The 18,134-nt window shown below is 36.6% G+C and overlaps 1 protein-coding gene across 2 annotated transcripts in view; it reads left to right on the top strand.

Moving 5' to 3' along the window:
• LOC122801161 (anosmin-1-like) overlaps window positions 1-18,134 on the top strand; it is a 1,574,635-nt gene that overhangs the window by 501,498 nt on the left and 1,055,003 nt on the right. The gene's annotated exons all lie outside the window — the stretch shown is intronic.

The following is an 18,134-nucleotide window of genomic DNA, read 5'->3' as shown; positions in this document are numbered from 1 at the left end:
AAAGGAAGCTGGTGAGTCACACTGCATAACATGCAGAGGAAGTTTATTCTAAAGGCATGGGAGAGGCTAGGTTATAAACCTGTCCTTCCAACATTTTTTATTTATCTGTTGGAGAAGATTTAGGTCCCTGGTTCTAGTACTGGATATTGGATTTACGGAGATATAGGAGGTACAGAGCAATCTGGTCTCTAATGTCAGTGTAAGGGAGACAGAGTTCTTTCCTCAAAAGTCTGTAAGACACTGAATGAAGAGAAAGAGCTTCCAGACTCTCTTGGAAGTTCAAGGAAATAAGACCTCGGATCTTTTTGGTTAGAAACCTTTGGGATCTTTCTAATGCTTTAATATATTTAGTGAGATACATCCTAAGGATGGGTTGTACTCTATAACTGGCCTGATTGATGCTTAATATAAAGGAGTGATTACTTCTTTAGATCTTAATGGTATTCCTTGGCAGTTAGCTGGGCTAAATGAAAGGATTTCCTGACAACCGTTGTCATATCATGGGAGAGAGAGAGAGAGCGCGAGAGAGTGAGAGAGAGAGTGCTTGTCAACCAAGGTCTTTAACTACATTTTCATTTTGTAGTGGTATGTTATTTACACAGTATGCCGATGAGGAAACAAGAGGGGCTTTAAACCATATTTAATAATGGTACACTTTTTTGCATTAATTTAAGTCCATTTATTGTACTGATCTGTTATAAAGGACTGATATTCTAAGCTCTATAGACAACATATGAAACTCAAAACAAACTTTGGGCAGCATCCATTCAACTTGTGATTAAATAAATTCTATGAGCACTGCTACCATTATTTAGTTAAATAAATTAAGCCAGTAATTAGCCATATTCAGTCATGTTTTATGGTGCTGTGTATGCTTAAATATACTGCGACCCCGTAAGAGATAAACCAAACAATGTGGCATATTTGTGTACAAAAGAAAGGTGACCTTTGACATCTAAGGTGCTAACAGTCTTCCAGTGCAAAACAATGTATAGTCTCATCATTGTATGTAACTGCAGTTTTCTACACGTTTATAGATTCATAGCGTTTACAAGCCAGTTAATCCATGGACCATAATCACCTTGCCAATACTTCCTTCCTCCATGTAGACAAAAATAGTTAGACCCAAGACAAATTTATGGGTTTCCATACAGTCATCAAGGATTGTCTTAAAGGAAACAGCAGTATCACTCTGTTTTATATGGAATTCTGTCCTTCCAGCCTGTCTTATTTATTTGTTGATGGAGATTCATGTCTGTAGTTTCAGTGTTTATGGAGCAATTTGTTGTGTGGATATATAGGAGATGAGGGATGGTTGTGTCCTTAGCACAGCATGCTAGACAGAAATCACCATATGAGTGTCTATAAGAGACAGAGTATAGGGATAGAGCTTTAGCCTGTTTTGTTAGCTGAGGGCCTTTCGTCTAGTGATCTGTTTAGGTAAGAACTTGTGGGGTCTTTCTAGCTGAGTGATGTCTTTGGATACATACATGCCAAAAATGGTATTATATTCTATAACTGGTATGTTCTAAACAGAGTATAGTGGAATGATAGCTTCTTTAGAACAGAAAGCAATATCTTTTAGTTATTGACTGGGCTATATAGAAGGATTTCCTGATATCTGTTGCTACTTGATATCCAAAGAATAGGCCATTGTCTATGAAGGTGCCAAGACCTCTGGTGGCTATATCAATCTGTTGTGAAGCTCTGTTTATTCTGTGAACTGCTGCTGAGATTTGTTTTCAAAGGGTGTCAGTGATGCAACTTTTTGCATTTAATTTGAGCCCATTTCTAACATACCATTGATTTGCATGGTTTACCCCTTGCTATAGTAATGTGGTATCAGATGCTGATGCAAATGATAACATCCAGCTAGCTGTCATCAGCAGATTAAATATACATATGTCAGTGTTACTGGTTTAGAGTTCTGAGAAGCAGATGTTAAAAAGAAAGAATTCCAGTTCTGAGCCCCGAGAAATGCCACTAGTTATCTTTATGCTTTCTAAAGTGAAAGCCTGCTACTTTAACAATGTGGGTTCTATCTTTCCACCAGTTTGCTATTTGTTTTGTATTGTAAATGTCTATATTTTGCCATTTAATGTTATTTACAGTTCGAAGTGCATGACTGCTATGTACACCTTCACTGACTCTCTTGAAGACGTTTTCTAAATTAACTATCTCCCTTTGACAAAACCTAATTGTTGTGGGTCTAGAGAAATAAGATTTTTTTTATATAATGGAACTTTTGAAATTAGATAAAATACATTATTTTGCTTGGCAAATTGTGTTTGCTAGACTGAGGTTCTGTAGTCTTTGGATTATGAGGTGGGACCCCTTTATGGGATAGTATGACAGTAACCATTTCCCTACCTCAAGAACATATATACCCAACAGGTGTGGTTATGCTGAACAGTTTTAGGAAGGTTTCGGAGAGACTGTGTTTGGCACAGATGATTAAGCAACGGGAGTACGGATGTGGTAGTTTTAGCTTTATAGAATGCAGTTGTTAGGGTGTATTTGATAACAATCTTGAGCAGAAAAAGAGACTTAGGGATTTGTCAAACTTCACTGACTGCTTCTGGTGTGAAGTTGACCCTAAATTTATCTGTAAGCATATAGGCAATATCTTTAGGGTCAAAGTGGGTAATGCCATTATAAATGGATTTAGAAGTTTGCATCATTTCTTAATTATCTGATGTAGTTAAACAAAGATTTAGGATTGTCCTTTGCTTTGGATTATACCACTTGACTTCTTAGTGCAAGAATTCTGGACAAAACCAAAAATAATGGGGGGGGGGGCAAAGGTCCAAATCAGGAATAGATTTTAAATATTGTTCTTATAAACATAGAACATTGCTAGAATAATATATTTTGCATTAACAAGCATTTTGCTGAATGATAAACTCAAATGTTCATCATTATTTAGTTATTTCAATCCTCAGTGATTTGCCAGAAAACTACAAATATTATGAGGAACATACCAAAAAATATGAGGCAAAAATCCGGCTATTCTGTGAAATTCTAGACAGCTGAAAGGTGTGCTTCAGATTCTAACATTGTTTTCTGATTTGGTCTTCCTTTTGATGACTTTCAGATGTATTTTGAATCATTACTAGCCTTTAAATAAGCTTTTTTCTTGTAATGTAGAACTTATTAATGCTGACATTTCAGCAAGGTGATTTAATTTTTTATTTAGCTATTCCTTTGGTTCTGACTAGGACCTCTTGGTTTATATTATTTGTTAGATGACAGGAAAATGTATTTGTATGAGTGACACTGAGGCAAATGGAGCTAGAAACCTTGCAGCTGAATTTTGAGAGCTTATCAAATAGTTGTAATAGGTCTGCCTTTTTTGAAGTCCTTGAATTCAAATATATTTTTGTGATGGGTTTAGATGTTCTAAAGGAGCAGAAATTCATTTGTGATTGTATTTGACTAGAGATGAGGATTCTATAGGAGTGGTTTAAGAAGGTGTGATATTACCAAGGATTAGGTCAAAAAGATTTTAACCCTTAGTAGGTCAGTTAACCTATTTGTGTAAGGTAGTCAGCATTTACTATGTCTAGTAAGCTTTGGTCTAATAAAAGTACTCCAGCTAATTGATATTTTATATGGGTAGATCAATCTTCGGTGGTTCTGTGGGACATGGAATGTTAACTGTAGCAGGCTATGAATTAAAAACGTGTCTTGTTTATTGGGATTTGTACACTAAACCATCATATAAAAAAAAATCAGACAAATAATCCTTCCCAGAACCTCCATTACAGCTGTCAGAAGTAATATCATGTTTGTCCAATAATACTTGGTTGGTGGTGAACATTAAGCAGTTCATATCCTGTGTCAGTATATCAAGTGCCATGAGGCTGGATATAGAAGGACTAGTTAGACGGGGACTCCATGTTTGTCAGGTGGGTCACATTAGCAAGGGCATGAATGTTATGTATAAAAGCCCCATAAAGTCTAGCAGCATGAATAAATTGTGGTCTTCCTCTGCTTGCAGCATATCCTTCTACAGCAGACAACAAGGAAGAAGGATTGGTAATCATAATCTCTATAAATAGAAAAAAGAGGATTGCATGTAGAATGCAAAAATATTTCTATAAGCCTCCAGCCACAGGGAAAAATTCAGTTTAATTTTCTGAAAAGATGCAAAAGTCTTTAACTTAATTATAGGATCACAGCAAATACAAGCCTACTGCGTCTTGTGTCCATTTATGGCTTAGCAGTACCCACCCTCAGACTGAATCTCTTCTCTCAAGGAGGGCCAGACCAGTAAAGCCAACAGGGGAATATGAAAATACCTGAACAATTGTCCAGTTTCCATTTGAAGGAACATAGTGGATCACATTGTTTAATTTGCAGAAATGGGGGAGATGCACTGTAATGGACCTGGCCTACCACCTTGTTTTATTTATCTGCCAGTAAAGATATAAATTTCCCGTTCTGATATTTGTGGGTCAGCTTAATTTGTGAAGATAAAAAAGATCCTGGAGTAAGGGGTCTCCAATAGCTAAAAAGACAAGGCATAAATCTCCTAAGGAATCTATAAGACACTGAATAAAAGACATTTTTTACAATTGTTTCTGGTAGGCTAGGGTTTTAAGTCTGCGAACTTCTTAGTTAGGAACCTCTGGGGTTATTCTAGTTGTTTGATATGTTCAGTGATGTATACTCACTTAAGGCTTAAACTGTTCAGCAAGGCTTTTTAGGTGAGAATTAAAAAGAGAATTGCCAGCTTTCTATAAATTAAACTAACCTTTTCTGACAAAAAAGTAAAAATCTAGTGCTGGTCCATTGCAAAAAAAAAAATCTATCAAAGATGTGACTAGACTACATGAGATAAAAAGCTTTTATCTGAACTTAGAGAGTATATGGTCTTGTTATAAAAGGGAGCATATGGTGCAAAAGCTCAACCATTTTTAAAGCTTTGCTGTGCTATTAAATTGCGTCTCTTCAATTGTTTTCACTTTTTTCTGGCTAAACTTGTGCCATTTGTGGATTACTTATCTTATGAGACTAGATTTAGGTGTCTGTCAGACACTAAGGAATTTATCACATCCAGAGGTAGCCTATATAAAACTACAGACACAGAGCAGATGGGAATACATGTGTTGTAGGACAGTCAAACAAACATTTCTTAGCTACAGAAAAAAAAAAACAGAAAAACAGTGAGATATGTTTATGAACAAAGTCTGAACTAATGCATCAAACAAGCGACATTTGTCTTAAATGAATCCAATTTAAGGTCACGTGCTGCAGTGTATCAGTCTATCAGAGATGGTGTCTTTGACAGTTATATGTGAAATGAAATGGTATATTGCAATGTCACTGTTCTGCTGATTCTAGTTGTGTACTACATATGTTTGGTAAGCTATCTTTGTGTACTTTGACAACAACTAACCATCTGCATACATAAAGAATGATTATATGTTCGTTTGATTTTGTTTTTGTAAAATTTTATCTGGCATTTATGTTTACTCAATTTCAGGTCACCTACATATAGACTGTAGAACACCTCAGATGAAAACATTAGGTCTGAAAGATACAATCTAAACAAGTAATGGCCTAGGACAGAACCCTGTGGGACACCTGACTGTAACCAAGAATTTCACCTGTCCAGTTGCTGTATGATACTTGCCATTTCCTATTTGTAAGCCATGCAGCTATCCATCTTATAAAGAGCACATCAATACCTAGATGTTCTAATTTATTGATCAGTGTTTTTGTGTATGACCCTGTCAAATGCTGAAGTTAAATTTGAATAAATTATATCACAACAACATTTTTCACTCATAGCTGTTATTATATTGTTATAGAACATCATGTTACAGGTGGTAATAGATCTATTTCAACATATGCATACTGATATATGGTTTCAAGTCCCAACCTATCCAATTCTGACAACTTATCCAATATTACCTTCTCCATTATTTTTCCACAACATGAAAGTAGACTTAAGGGTCTTCATGACTCTGGGTTTGTCCTACTCCCCTTTCCCTTAAAGACTGGTTTAATAAGTGCATATCTTCAATCTTGAGGAATCTCCCCATATAAATATGGGGATACCTAGTGAATAATAGATATAATGGTATCTTAGGTTCTTGCTGTGTTCTCAGGTCATTGTTACTTATTCCGTTTCCTCCCTGTGCTTTGTTTGGATCCAGTTTGCATAGTTCTTTTCCAATATAATCTAATTTGATTCCAGTGTCTGGGGTTAACTGGATGTCAAAACAGTCACAGAAACCAGCACTAAGGTAAACCGTTGGAATACAAAGTAGCACACAAAAGATAAATTCCAGATACGGACACGTTGAGTAAAATGCAGCAGCAGCACAATTTATTTCTCACAAAAACACAAAGCATTCAGGAAGAAGGGATTTTTTTCCTGAAAGCCTTGTGTTTTTCTGAGAAATAAATTGTGCTGCTCAACGTGTCCATATCTGGAATTTATCTTTTGCTATCTGGATGTCACTAGGATAACTTATCCCCCATTTTGTGAAGCCAAACTGTTTTACATAATATTTTGCAAATGTATCTATAATCTGTTGTGTCTGAGAATAAATTTTAGAGTCTGCATACAGTTTATAAATTTGTATGCCTTTATTCCTTCCACATCTTATGTATCTATAAAAAGGTTTCCTATTATGCTCAATATCTTCATATAAATTCTCTTCAAATTTTTCATGATCTTGTCTCAAACTATGCTTAATCTGTTTGTCCAGCTTATTTCAGTTTTCAAAGTTGTAGTTCAGCCTCTCTTCCATTTCTTATATTTTTTGTCTCTCACCTTAATCAGATATCTTGTTCTTATGGAAATATATCCCCCTGACGTTGTATGCCTAGCTCCTGATGTTAAACATTTTTTTTTATTTTTGCACTCAAACAATTTCTCTTTCAAAACTTTCTATATTCCATCTACACATTTTCCACTGAACACTTCACTCCAGTTAGCTCTACATAGTGACTGTTTTGCTTTCATATAATCTGTTATTAACCTTCTGTGCATTGGTTTAGATTTCAGTTTGGCAGAATTATCTAGCAACAAATTAATCATTATAACCCCATGATCACTGCATATCAGTGGTGGTAAAACTTGACTTGAAGTAACAGTAATTTCTTTAGGAACACAAATAATGTCTAGTGTGTTCCATCCCCTGGTAGTTTTTTTTACAATATGAAGCAACTGTTGTTCTTGAATATATGTTGTGAAGAGTTTCCTTACTAATGTTGTTGAATCAATATAATTTCAGTTTGCTTCTGGCAAATTTAAGTCCCCAGCTAATATTATCCTTCCCTCCTGTGTTTCATGTAAGAAATGTATGAATTCCTCTAGGTCATCTGCACTTGACTTTGGTGGTCTGTACATTCCAACAATTGTTATATGTTCCAGGGTTGTCTTTATTGTCACAGTTACACAGTCTATAGTATTGGTGTTATCACTGAACATGTAACAATCACAGGTCTTATAACTATCTTTAATCCCTATCATAACACCTCCACCTGATTTTTTGTTAGAATGGCTGTTACAGTAAAACCATTTATACCCTGACAGAACTGTTTTCCAGTCATTGTTCTTTAACCATGTTTCACAAACAATAACATCAGTCTTGTGGGAACGTAGCAAATTTTTCCAATAAAAAAAAAAATATTATTAATGCTCCTAGCATTAACAACCATCAGAGATGCATTAAATGTTGCTGTCTGTGAACTGTTAAATTTTCGACCTGGCAAAAATCCTGCCTAGTGTTTGTCAAATACTGCAAAATATCTGATGCAAAAATTCTCTTCCATGATCTTGACAAATGCATACCATCCTGTCTGAATATGTGTACCCAAAGCTAGGCTTGGATGCTCTACACATTTCCATTTTTAAAACAGAACATTTTTTTCATGTAGGTATTTACCCAAAAATCTTTTCATTCACGGTGACATGATTGCTCTTTCTATAGGTGATTTGTGAAAAATACATCCTAATACCAGTACGAGCTATACTAAGAGGGCTGTCAGTACCCTACTAACAGTCAGAGAATCCTTGTGGATGAGATCATTTGTACTGACATGAATAAAAACAGATCCGTATTTCCTTACATTAAGACATTCCAAGGCTTGTCTCACTTTTTCTATTTTTGCTCCTGGCAAGCATAACACTATTCGATGTTCATTATCTTCTCTGCAAATATAAGTGTCAGTTCCTTTAATAACTGAATCTCCAATTACAAGAATATCTTTGCTCACCAACTCTGAAGAATCCTCAACTTCTAATACAGTAATGTCTGCTTTATCACTTGTTACAAAGGTAAGACATTCATCACCATTCGTCTTATTAATCCCACTGTTTTCATTGTGTATTCAATTTTCATCCACCTGGCATTGTAAATCCACAGCTCGAGGTATGTAATCAAAATCTGGCTCTCTCTTCTTTTTTCTTACAGTAATGTTCTTCAGCCCTTCCACATTCCACATTCAATTTTGATTTCTTCCTTTTCACCTGCCCCTTGCCTTGTTTTTCTACCTTCTCTTTTGGAAAAATGATGCCTTTTTCAGTAGACTGAAGGTTTTCTGATAGAAAAATATCATTTCCTGTAACCTGTGTGTTACATAACAAAGCAGTGTCCTTTTTACTATGTATTCTCTTTCCTTTACAGTCATTAATCAGTTTATTTTTCTTCTTTGGTTGTGAACTTCTTCCTTTCTTTCTTTTTTTGTTTCCTTCTAAACAAACTGGATCCTCAGATTGCTGATTACTTGCATCCAGTATTCCAAAGTTGTGAGGGCATCGTCTTGTTTCATAGGGATTGAATTATCCTTGCAGAAACTAGATGCATCATTTCCTAAATGTGTTCTATTTCTTCTATGCCTAACATTATGTAGTTCATCAGTCATGTCATTAATATATGATACAACAGTTCGCCAAGCCATGCCAATTGCACAAGTGCAATCATCATCAAGTCTAGATTTACTTCTAACAATGTAAGCAAATCATCCACCTTTGACACGAGGAACACAGATCACCAGTGTTATCAGATGTTACCTTTAGATATGCATAGCATTTATTACAATAAATGTACAAGATATTTGTGCATTAGCAAATCATTAATTGTGTACTCATTTAAGGAATCCATATTCAGCATCAAATAAAAAAAAATATTGTAAAAGAAAAGAATAATCAAAATCAGTAACCACAGAATTCAAAGAGAACTTAAATCAATTTCTGTGACATAAAATCACATCAGCAATATACAACTAAATAATAAATTAAGTACAGTAACGTTGTTCTGACCATACAAGTTCTGCAAGCCAGACAAAAGTTGTAATTCCTTTATGTCACGTGCGATGCAGTCACACTTCTTTTTAACAGTAAAGATCAATAAATCACAGACCAAGGTAGGATTGTTTAGACATGCTCTGGATTTTCAAAAAAATATCAATCAAAGTAAATCTTGTTAAAAAGCTACCCCTTCCTACCTACAAACAGTTAAAAGCAGTGATAACAAATAAAATATAAATCCAAATAAAAATGTCTCTTACCAGTCAGCTCCACAGTAAATCACAAACCAAGGTAGGATTGTTTAGATATCCTCAGGATTTTCCTCCTGTGTGAATTTATAGCGGTCTAGGTCTCTTGGGGTGGCTAGAGCTTGCCTATCTAAAGCCTATCCCTTTCTAACAACCAGCAGTGAAATTAAAGGTAAAACAACAAAATATGAATTAAAATAAATCTTGTTAACAAGCTATCCCTACCTAACTACAAACAGTGAAAAACAGTGATAACAAATAAAATATAAATTCAAATAAAATTTCTCTTACCAGTTAACTCCACAGTAAATCACAAACCAAGGTAGGATTGTTTAAATATCCTCTGGATTTTGGGTCTCAGCAGCTCCTTAGGATAATCAGAACTCAAATTGTTGATGGACATAGAAGGTGAGGGGTCAGTATCTTAAAGATGTATTGAACTGCAGTTATGGTTTTAAGTTTTTTGTAAGACTTTATTGTTTTTACGATTTTGAAGAAGTGATTAAAAGTTAAACTTGTATCCAGCTCGTTTTCTGAGCCGTGGTTTGGTATTTTTCTGGTTGGTCGCTTTGTGGTATGTTCAATAGTTCGGTGTTGGCTTCACTATGAAATGTGAAAACAGTTAATCACCTCTAACTGATTTATCTGATATGAATTTATGGAAGGTCATTCTACCTTTACTACTTTGCTGATTTCTGTGATCCAGTATTCAAAACACGTGATATGGAGCTGGAAGGTCATTGCTGTATACCTTGACCTGGCAAAGGCCTTTAATATACTGGATCACAAGGTTATTATTGAAAGTATGAAAGTGCATAACATAAATAAATGACTTTATAATATAGTGGGTTGAAAGGTGATAATTCAACAGAGCATGAAGGATCACTGTACATGGTGTACAGTAAATCAGAATAAAAGCAGGTGTAACCCAAGATTCCGTTTTAGCACCAGGTCTTTTTAATTTACTTTTCGCCAGTGTCACATTGGACTCAGTATATTGCAGATGATATCAAAACTGGAATTGTAACAACTAGATATTCTAATATTGGGTATCTTGAAAGCCTGGCTGTCCTTCACTGCACTTGTCTTCAGTACAGGAAAATATAAGGTGATGAGAGTGGGTAGTGTCCATTTTGAAAGAGAAGTACATCTAAACAGCACAGCACTTGAAAAAGATAACATTATCAAAGGTCTTGGTATCTGGATTAACAACAAGCTACACTAAAAAGATAACCTCACCAGAACAATAAATAGGATGTGCTGGAGGGATAGATTCCTGTCCCAGAGACTTCCCATGCTTTGGAACAAGATTCCAATCTACATTAGGCAGAGCTCCTTGCTAACACTCTTCAAGAGAAACCTTGACAAGTGGATGGGAAACAAAAAGTTTACCCTGGGGATCACTTCAGTGGCTCTGCTGGACAGAGGCACAGGGAACTAATCTAAGGGGGCAGCGAAAGCCAACACATTCTGTATAGGCTTATAAATGCCTTCGGGCAGATAGCCTAGTACCTACCTATGAACCTATGAAAACAGTCAGAGCCGGGCTAAGGACCTTAAACAAGTAGAACTATTGATGAGAAAATTTCACCCAGAGATTACAGGAAACTAACTGGGATATTCATTAGGCTAATTTATCTGGTACTAGAGCATGAATCTAGATTCTGTGGCTGTGCTAAAATTGATCTCCAATTATTATAGCATGTACAGCAAAGATTTATAAAGATAATACCAGTCTGCAAACACTAGAACTGCAGTACATGGTCAGCATACCTCAGTCTATACAGTATTTCTTACTGACACTTCAGATGGGAATTATGCTCAGCCTTCAAGGCATTACACAGTGAAACAGTGATAGAAATGATCGCCCTACAGCTGAAAGCTAATTCAAAACTTAACAGCTATACCACACTTTACTATATTATTCCTACATTCAGAATTTCTAGAATTAAGAAATTTGTAACAATAATTATTACTGATCTATGGTACTAACTTCCAATTAATATTAGATACGCAGATTTGATATATCCATTCAAAAATTTACTTTACAATTGGATAGAAGTGCAGTGCTTTCAAACATTTTGCAGTGTGTGTTCCATGTAAACCCTTAACGTATATAAACACAGATCCCCAGCTTCTGTGAATCTATGAATTCACATGACTGTCAACCTCTAAGTATTAAAAGTCATAGCACTGATCTTTAAAAGTCATAGCAGATCAGAAAGAGGAGCATTTCCTATTTTATACAAGAGGAAGTCTTTACATATTAAATCCTATATAATTAATGAAAGGGAATCTGTGTACAGGATTCGCTTATGTATTTAATAAAGTATGTAACCATAAGCAAGTCTGACTTTATGAGGAAAACTGTAAATCTAGGAGGAGTATAGCTAAATCTGAGGGCCGAAGTCATAGTGCTATGAGTAAATCCTAGCAGTTGAGAGATATGGACTGGAATAATATGGCTGGAATGAGGACTACCGCTTAGAAGCCTAGCTGCAGAATTCTGAACTGGCTGTAACTAGTTCAGATTAGCATCTGAAAACTCAAGTAGAAGGCAGTATGTTAGTCCAGATCTGAAATAATCAGTGTGTGAGCCACCTCTGCCAGATGGGAAGATGTAAGAAGGTTCTCAGTCCTTCAGATGGATATAAGATATCTAGACAGCAGCTGAGACCTGGTCCTTTTGTGTCAGTCTGACTTTAAACAAAGCCAGACTATGGAAAGAAGATACAAATTTAGTGTGTTCCCCACACTAAGTTATTAGTTACAAATTATTAGTAGTGAAACCTAAGGAATGTATGATGGGTGAATGGTGGTATAAGAAAAGCATGTACTGAAGCACTTATATTGTTAAACAATGGTAAAAACTAGAATATGTCTCAAAGCATAGACATAGACTCAGTGAGGAGCAGTGGCATTAAAAAATGCCAGCTTAAAAGTCCATATTAAAAATGTAATTAAACTTGAAGAATTTAAAAACAAATTGGCGACATACCTAGGGAAGAACATAAATGCCAGTATCAAGATAATGATTAGAATATTCTTCCATCCATTATACTTAGACCCAAATTCATTTTTCCTTAATCTGTTATTAGTTACAGTGTTTTTCCCAGTTTTCTATTTCTGTTTTTAATCACCTGTTTATTTGTATTTTTGTCTGATTTGTTTACATATTGGAGTACTCATAATTAATAGATAACATGTCATCTAAAAATTATGAATACACACTGATTATGTTGTGTAATATAATATACAAATGTATGCATTTTTGTATGCGTTACATTTTGTTCACTGTTAAGCATCCTAAACAGATCTTGTTTTTTATGCCTTTTGTCAAGGACAAAGGGCCCTTATGCTCACTCTCGTACCTGGATAACAGGTAATACAGTAAGTAAATGAATAAATTAAAATAAAGTAAAATAAACAATATAAGGCTTGGCTATATGGCAATTTTAGAGTCGGTAGGGTGCTGTGCACTAGTTATGCTGAGGGCTTTATTCGTTTAACTGTGTATAAAAATGATTTTCTTTTTTTGTACATGATACTATTTGCATTAAATTAAGGAGTGCTGTTGACTTCAACTTTTCTGAGAAACCTATTACAGTGATGTAGGCCCTGGTATTCATAAACGTAGTACAAAGTGAAGTAGAAGCACTTTGTGTATTATGCTTAGTGTATCACCATATAGGAAAGGGGTTCCACACTGCCGTTGTACAAGAGATTGCTATTTCTTTATGAATTGTGCACAAAAGCACATAGCACATAGTGGCAGATTTATTGCTCTGGTGCCTAAGTCATTCATTACCTCATCTGTGGCTCAACAGCTGCTCTGTGTGCTGGGCTGCACGACATCATAATCCAGTAAAGCAGGGGAACAGATGTGTACTAAGGTATGCTTTAATTACCTTCATATATAATTTTCCTTTACTGCACTCTGCTCAGCCATCATACCTATGAACAGGTTTCCCCCTGCTGCCGTGGGCTTAGCCATCTTACCTTTGAATACGTTTCCCCTACTGCACTGTGCTGTGCCACCACACCCATGAGTGATTCATAAAAATGTTTCATTCATTAGGCAAGATGAGGGAGCAGGGGACATTGCCATAATACAGTAATTATGGGATCTGGTGCTGCAGGAAGTCCCCCACCGGGTGATCAACAGCGTGACTGTGGGGGTGGAGGCTAAGGTGTGGCTGTGGTACAAGGGTTGCCTGCACCACAAGGAACTGTGTTGTTTGTAGCTTTTTCCTGTCATGGAAAGGAGGCTTTGATTTTTATGACAGCTCAACTTTGTAGGATTGCTTTGCTGGCAGGTGTATCACCACTGGATGCATGGTGGGAGTCCCATAGATCATCTGTTGGGACCAGCCAACATAGTAGTAATGTGTTGTTGAATCTCATATGATCTGGCATGTGGATAATTGCATATGTACTCTGTAAATGGAGTACTATGGTTACATAATGGAGTCAGACTGCATACACTGTTTTACCCCATTGTGTGCCTCCTCTATGTATCCTGAAGGGCTATGGCACATCACTCTGTAGTGCACCTGCCCTGCACTGTGGTGCTTTCTGATTGTGAATAGCACCCTAAGCTCTTGAATGAAGCTGATAGCACCTACAGTAGGTGCAGTGATATGCAGCTGATTGCACAATGCATGTTAAAGGCTGCCTATGAAGAGTGATTATTATGGGTTTTTGTGGCATGTTTTCAAAAGTACAACAATCGATATGCTGAGTGCTGGCACTTTGAAAATTAAACTAAAATTCAAAACTTTAAAACTGCTGTATTTTGGAGAAGGGAGAGTACTCTCAGACGCCACAAGTTTGGAGTTACTACCCACTCCCCATGATCGCAACAAGGACTGCAGTTACCTGCCTCACATATTCACTGGGCACGCAGTTTTATGCAGTTATAGTCTGTTAGAAATGAATCTGTCAGATTATGTATTGCAGTAGCACTAATGTGTAAATTAGGGTCACTTCTGAAGTGAGCACTCTGAGAAGTGTTCATACTTTAGTGCGTAAGAGAAACAATTGGTAAAAGCACAGTCAGCAAATGCATAGAATAGCAGTAAGGATTCTTCATTATCATAGTTTTCTCTGACAGGTGCACAAATATGCCCTGGTAAAAAACTGTAATGTCTGACACAAGATAAGTGTATTCCTAGAACTTCCTATCAGCAAGCTTAGTATTCTGTGCTAAGCAAATCTCACTGAAATGGATGGCAGAAGAGATGGTCATGTTTTGTAGAATTTAGAAAATACTGAGGAAATTATAGATGCATTCTTTTCAAGCATTTCTCATAAGACAAGTCATCATTCATAAAAAATATTGCAAACATGATGTCAGCTTTTTATCTAGACTTAGTTTTCCTGCTGTTAAAACAGAGGAAAGAAAAAAAATACCTGTGGGGGGAAAAAAGTGAAATTAGCTAGTAGTATTAAATCATATATAAATCAATGGATAAAGAATGCATGAAACTTTTTTTTTAGTTTAAATTTTTTTTTTGTTTTGCACTTGATAAGTTGCAATCCTCAGCCACCTCCTGATGAACAACCCATTTGTTCCCCATCTCTGGGGTAATGAGTGGCTAAAAGAGGTCAGAAATTAAGCAGTCATAAGGGATAATTCACTGTTTTTTTCTCTTTTCTTTCATCTTATTCCCCGCATCCAGTTGTCAAAGTGCCAAAGCTTTGATTCCATGAATAATTTGTAATTTATTCTTGAGTGGTGACCATGTTTAATGTATGGGGCATGCAAAGGTGTGTTAGTAGGTACCAGCCATTGTCCCAGAATTGGAGACTCCTGCACTTTGTGTTTTCATGCGTCTTTTGTTCTTTTATTTTAGTGAAGTAGGATTTAGGGTAATTACTAGGCTACACAGAAGGTGAACAAGGGGAGATGGCTACTCTGTGGTTAGTTTTGGCAGTCTTTGGAATAATTGGTGTCCTGTTTCATAATTGTTACCATGCGGGCCATCTAAGAGGGATAGTGTGGCTTTGTAGCATCTTCTGTTATTCTAATGGGATAAGCTGTGAAGAGGGTATGCATGAGGTAGGACACAAGGCGCAGAAGAGTTAACTGTAATAGAGGACTGCAGCTTTTGAGTGAACAGAAGTCAGTAAGAAATAGAAAAGCAATTCATATGGGGAGATGGCAACATTATATGTTGAAACCCACTGGCCATTTTTTGATGTATTTAAAGAGTCTTCATTTATCTGTTAGGGTCACATATCACACTTGAGTGATTAAGCTTGTTTAATCAAAAAGTGATCAATTACATTTTAATCTAACTTGACACAAGGCTTTGTAACCATGGAGTTCATTAGCTGATGAGATAGCAGGGGTAAAGCTTCTGGCATGGGGGTTGGGGAGCTTTCCCCTTTGTAAGAATTTTAGATGAGTTCCTTTTTGATTAAACAGGCTTGATTATTTGAATTATGCTGGACAGTCAAGCCATATTCATGAAGCATATCCCTTCACAGTAGCTACCGCTGCACTTTATACAATGAACAACTTTCTGATAGATTTCTGACAACACTGGCAATTATAGTTGCGTCTACATTCAGCCACCTTTTTCTTATTATGTAAGTTATATTGGTGTGAAAAATGTTCAAAATATAGATGTAAAGAAAGGTACAGTTAAAAGCCTTTCTCTCTCTCTCTGTCTATATGAGGATATCTGTTTTGTGCTTCTGTAAATGTTATTGACCTCTAGTCATCTATTTTTGTTTTCCTGTAAGGTCACTGCTCCCATGCCATTTTGATAGAAACAACTAGGTTTCTCATGGATGAATGATAAATGAATACTCAGAGTAGTAGAAAATAACATGAGAGATGAACAGTTTGGATTCAGATAAGGATGCAGCACGACTGACCTGATGTTGTGAATCAGATAGTTGAGAAGAAGCTAGAGATGAGGGAAAATTTCAGCTGAGCATTCCTAGACTTGGAGAAAGCGTATGACAAGAATCCAAAAATAGCTGATTTGGGCAGTTCTGTGGTGGTTGGAAGTCTTAGAAGCACTGGCAGAATTAGTGTAGGCTATTTACAAGGACCCAATGACTCAAGTGTGAACAGTGTTTGGTCTCACTAAGGCATTACCAGTGGCAGTGGGTATGCATCAGAGCTCATGTCTGAGCCCACTGCTGTCCATACTGGTGATGGACTACATTAGCAAGCAGGTCGGGGGGGGGGGGGCAGATCAACAAAGTTGCTGTATGCAGATGATGTGGCATTGCAAGAAAACTGTGAGCTAGAACTTCAGCAAAGTACAGGGGAACAGAATGCAAAGCTTAAGGCATTTGGCATGCAACCGAGTACAGATAAAGCAGTTGTAAAGGCAGCAAATGAGGGAAATCAGAAGAAGATGATGAAAAATGAAATAAAAGGGAAATAGTGGATCAGTTAAACAGCTTTATGTATCTGGGAGGGGTGGTTGAGAAGGGAAGTCTGAAAAAGGAGGTCAAAGCTAGAATCAGCCAACTGGCACAGAGTGTCAGGTGTGGTGTATATGACAGAAGAATGCCAAAAATAATGAAAAGTAAGGTGCATAAAACAGTGGCGCGACACTACTACTGTATATACAGAAACTTGGGCAGTAAACACGACACTACTACTGTATATACAGAAACCTGGGCAGTAAACGCGATACTACTACTGTATATACAGAAACCTGGGCAGTAAACGCGATACTACTACTGTATATACAGAAACCTGGGCAGTAAAGGCACAACACTTAAGGAAGCTGGAGGTGATGGAAATGAAGTGACTGAGAGAGCTAGTAAGATGCACACTGTGGGCTAGATGAAGAAATGAGGACATAAGAGCAAAATCCCAAGTAGCTCCAATTGCAGAGAAGGTCAAAGTTGAACAGATTATGGTGGTTTGGGAACATGAGCAGAAAAGCAGAAGACAATCTGAATCAAGAGAGAGATGGCAACAGTTGACATGATACTCTGAGCCCGGGTCTATGTTAAATATTTGAACGATTAAATGTTTGAATAACTAAAGATCGACCTTTAGTGATCGAACATTTAAATGTTCGAACATTTTAAAAAATTAAAAAAAAATAAACTAAACAAAAAAAAAACTGAAGGGTGTAAGCAGGGGGACAAGCCCCCCTGCACCCCCCACACCCCTCGCTACTTAAATACACCGACTCCAAGATCGCGCTACAGTGTAGGAAATGGGAAATTTTCTATTTCCGCACTGTAGCACACTGAAGTGCAATCTTGGAGTTGGTATATTTAAGTAGTGGGGGGTGCGCAGCCCCCCATGTGGTGGGTTCATGGGGGCTTGCCCCCCTGCTTACACCCTTTACATTTTCTTTCTGTTTTGTAAATATTAATTTTTTTTATATGTTCGAACATTTAATTGTCCAATCACTAATGGTCGATCATTAGTGGATCGAACAATTAAGCATTCGAACATATGACATAGACCCCCTGAGCCCATATAGAAAGTGAGAAAAAAGGGGGGTTGATGATGATGATGATGATGATGATGATGAACCTGGTCTCTTATTTATTGTTTTGTACTGATTCAATCAATCATGCATTTTTTAAGTAAGTAAATGGAGCATTGCTGACTGATATTTTTTTGGGGGAGG

The sequence above is a fragment of the Protopterus annectens genome, chromosome 4.part1 (genome assembly GCF_019279795.1).
Source record: "Protopterus annectens isolate FY-2018-M chromosome 4.part1, PAN1.0, whole genome shotgun sequence".
NCBI classification, from domain to species: Eukaryota; Metazoa; Chordata; order Ceratodontiformes; family Protopteridae; genus Protopterus; species Protopterus annectens.
The sequence above is the reverse complement of the archived record's forward strand: the minus strand, read 5'-3'. Positions and strand labels throughout refer to the sequence as shown.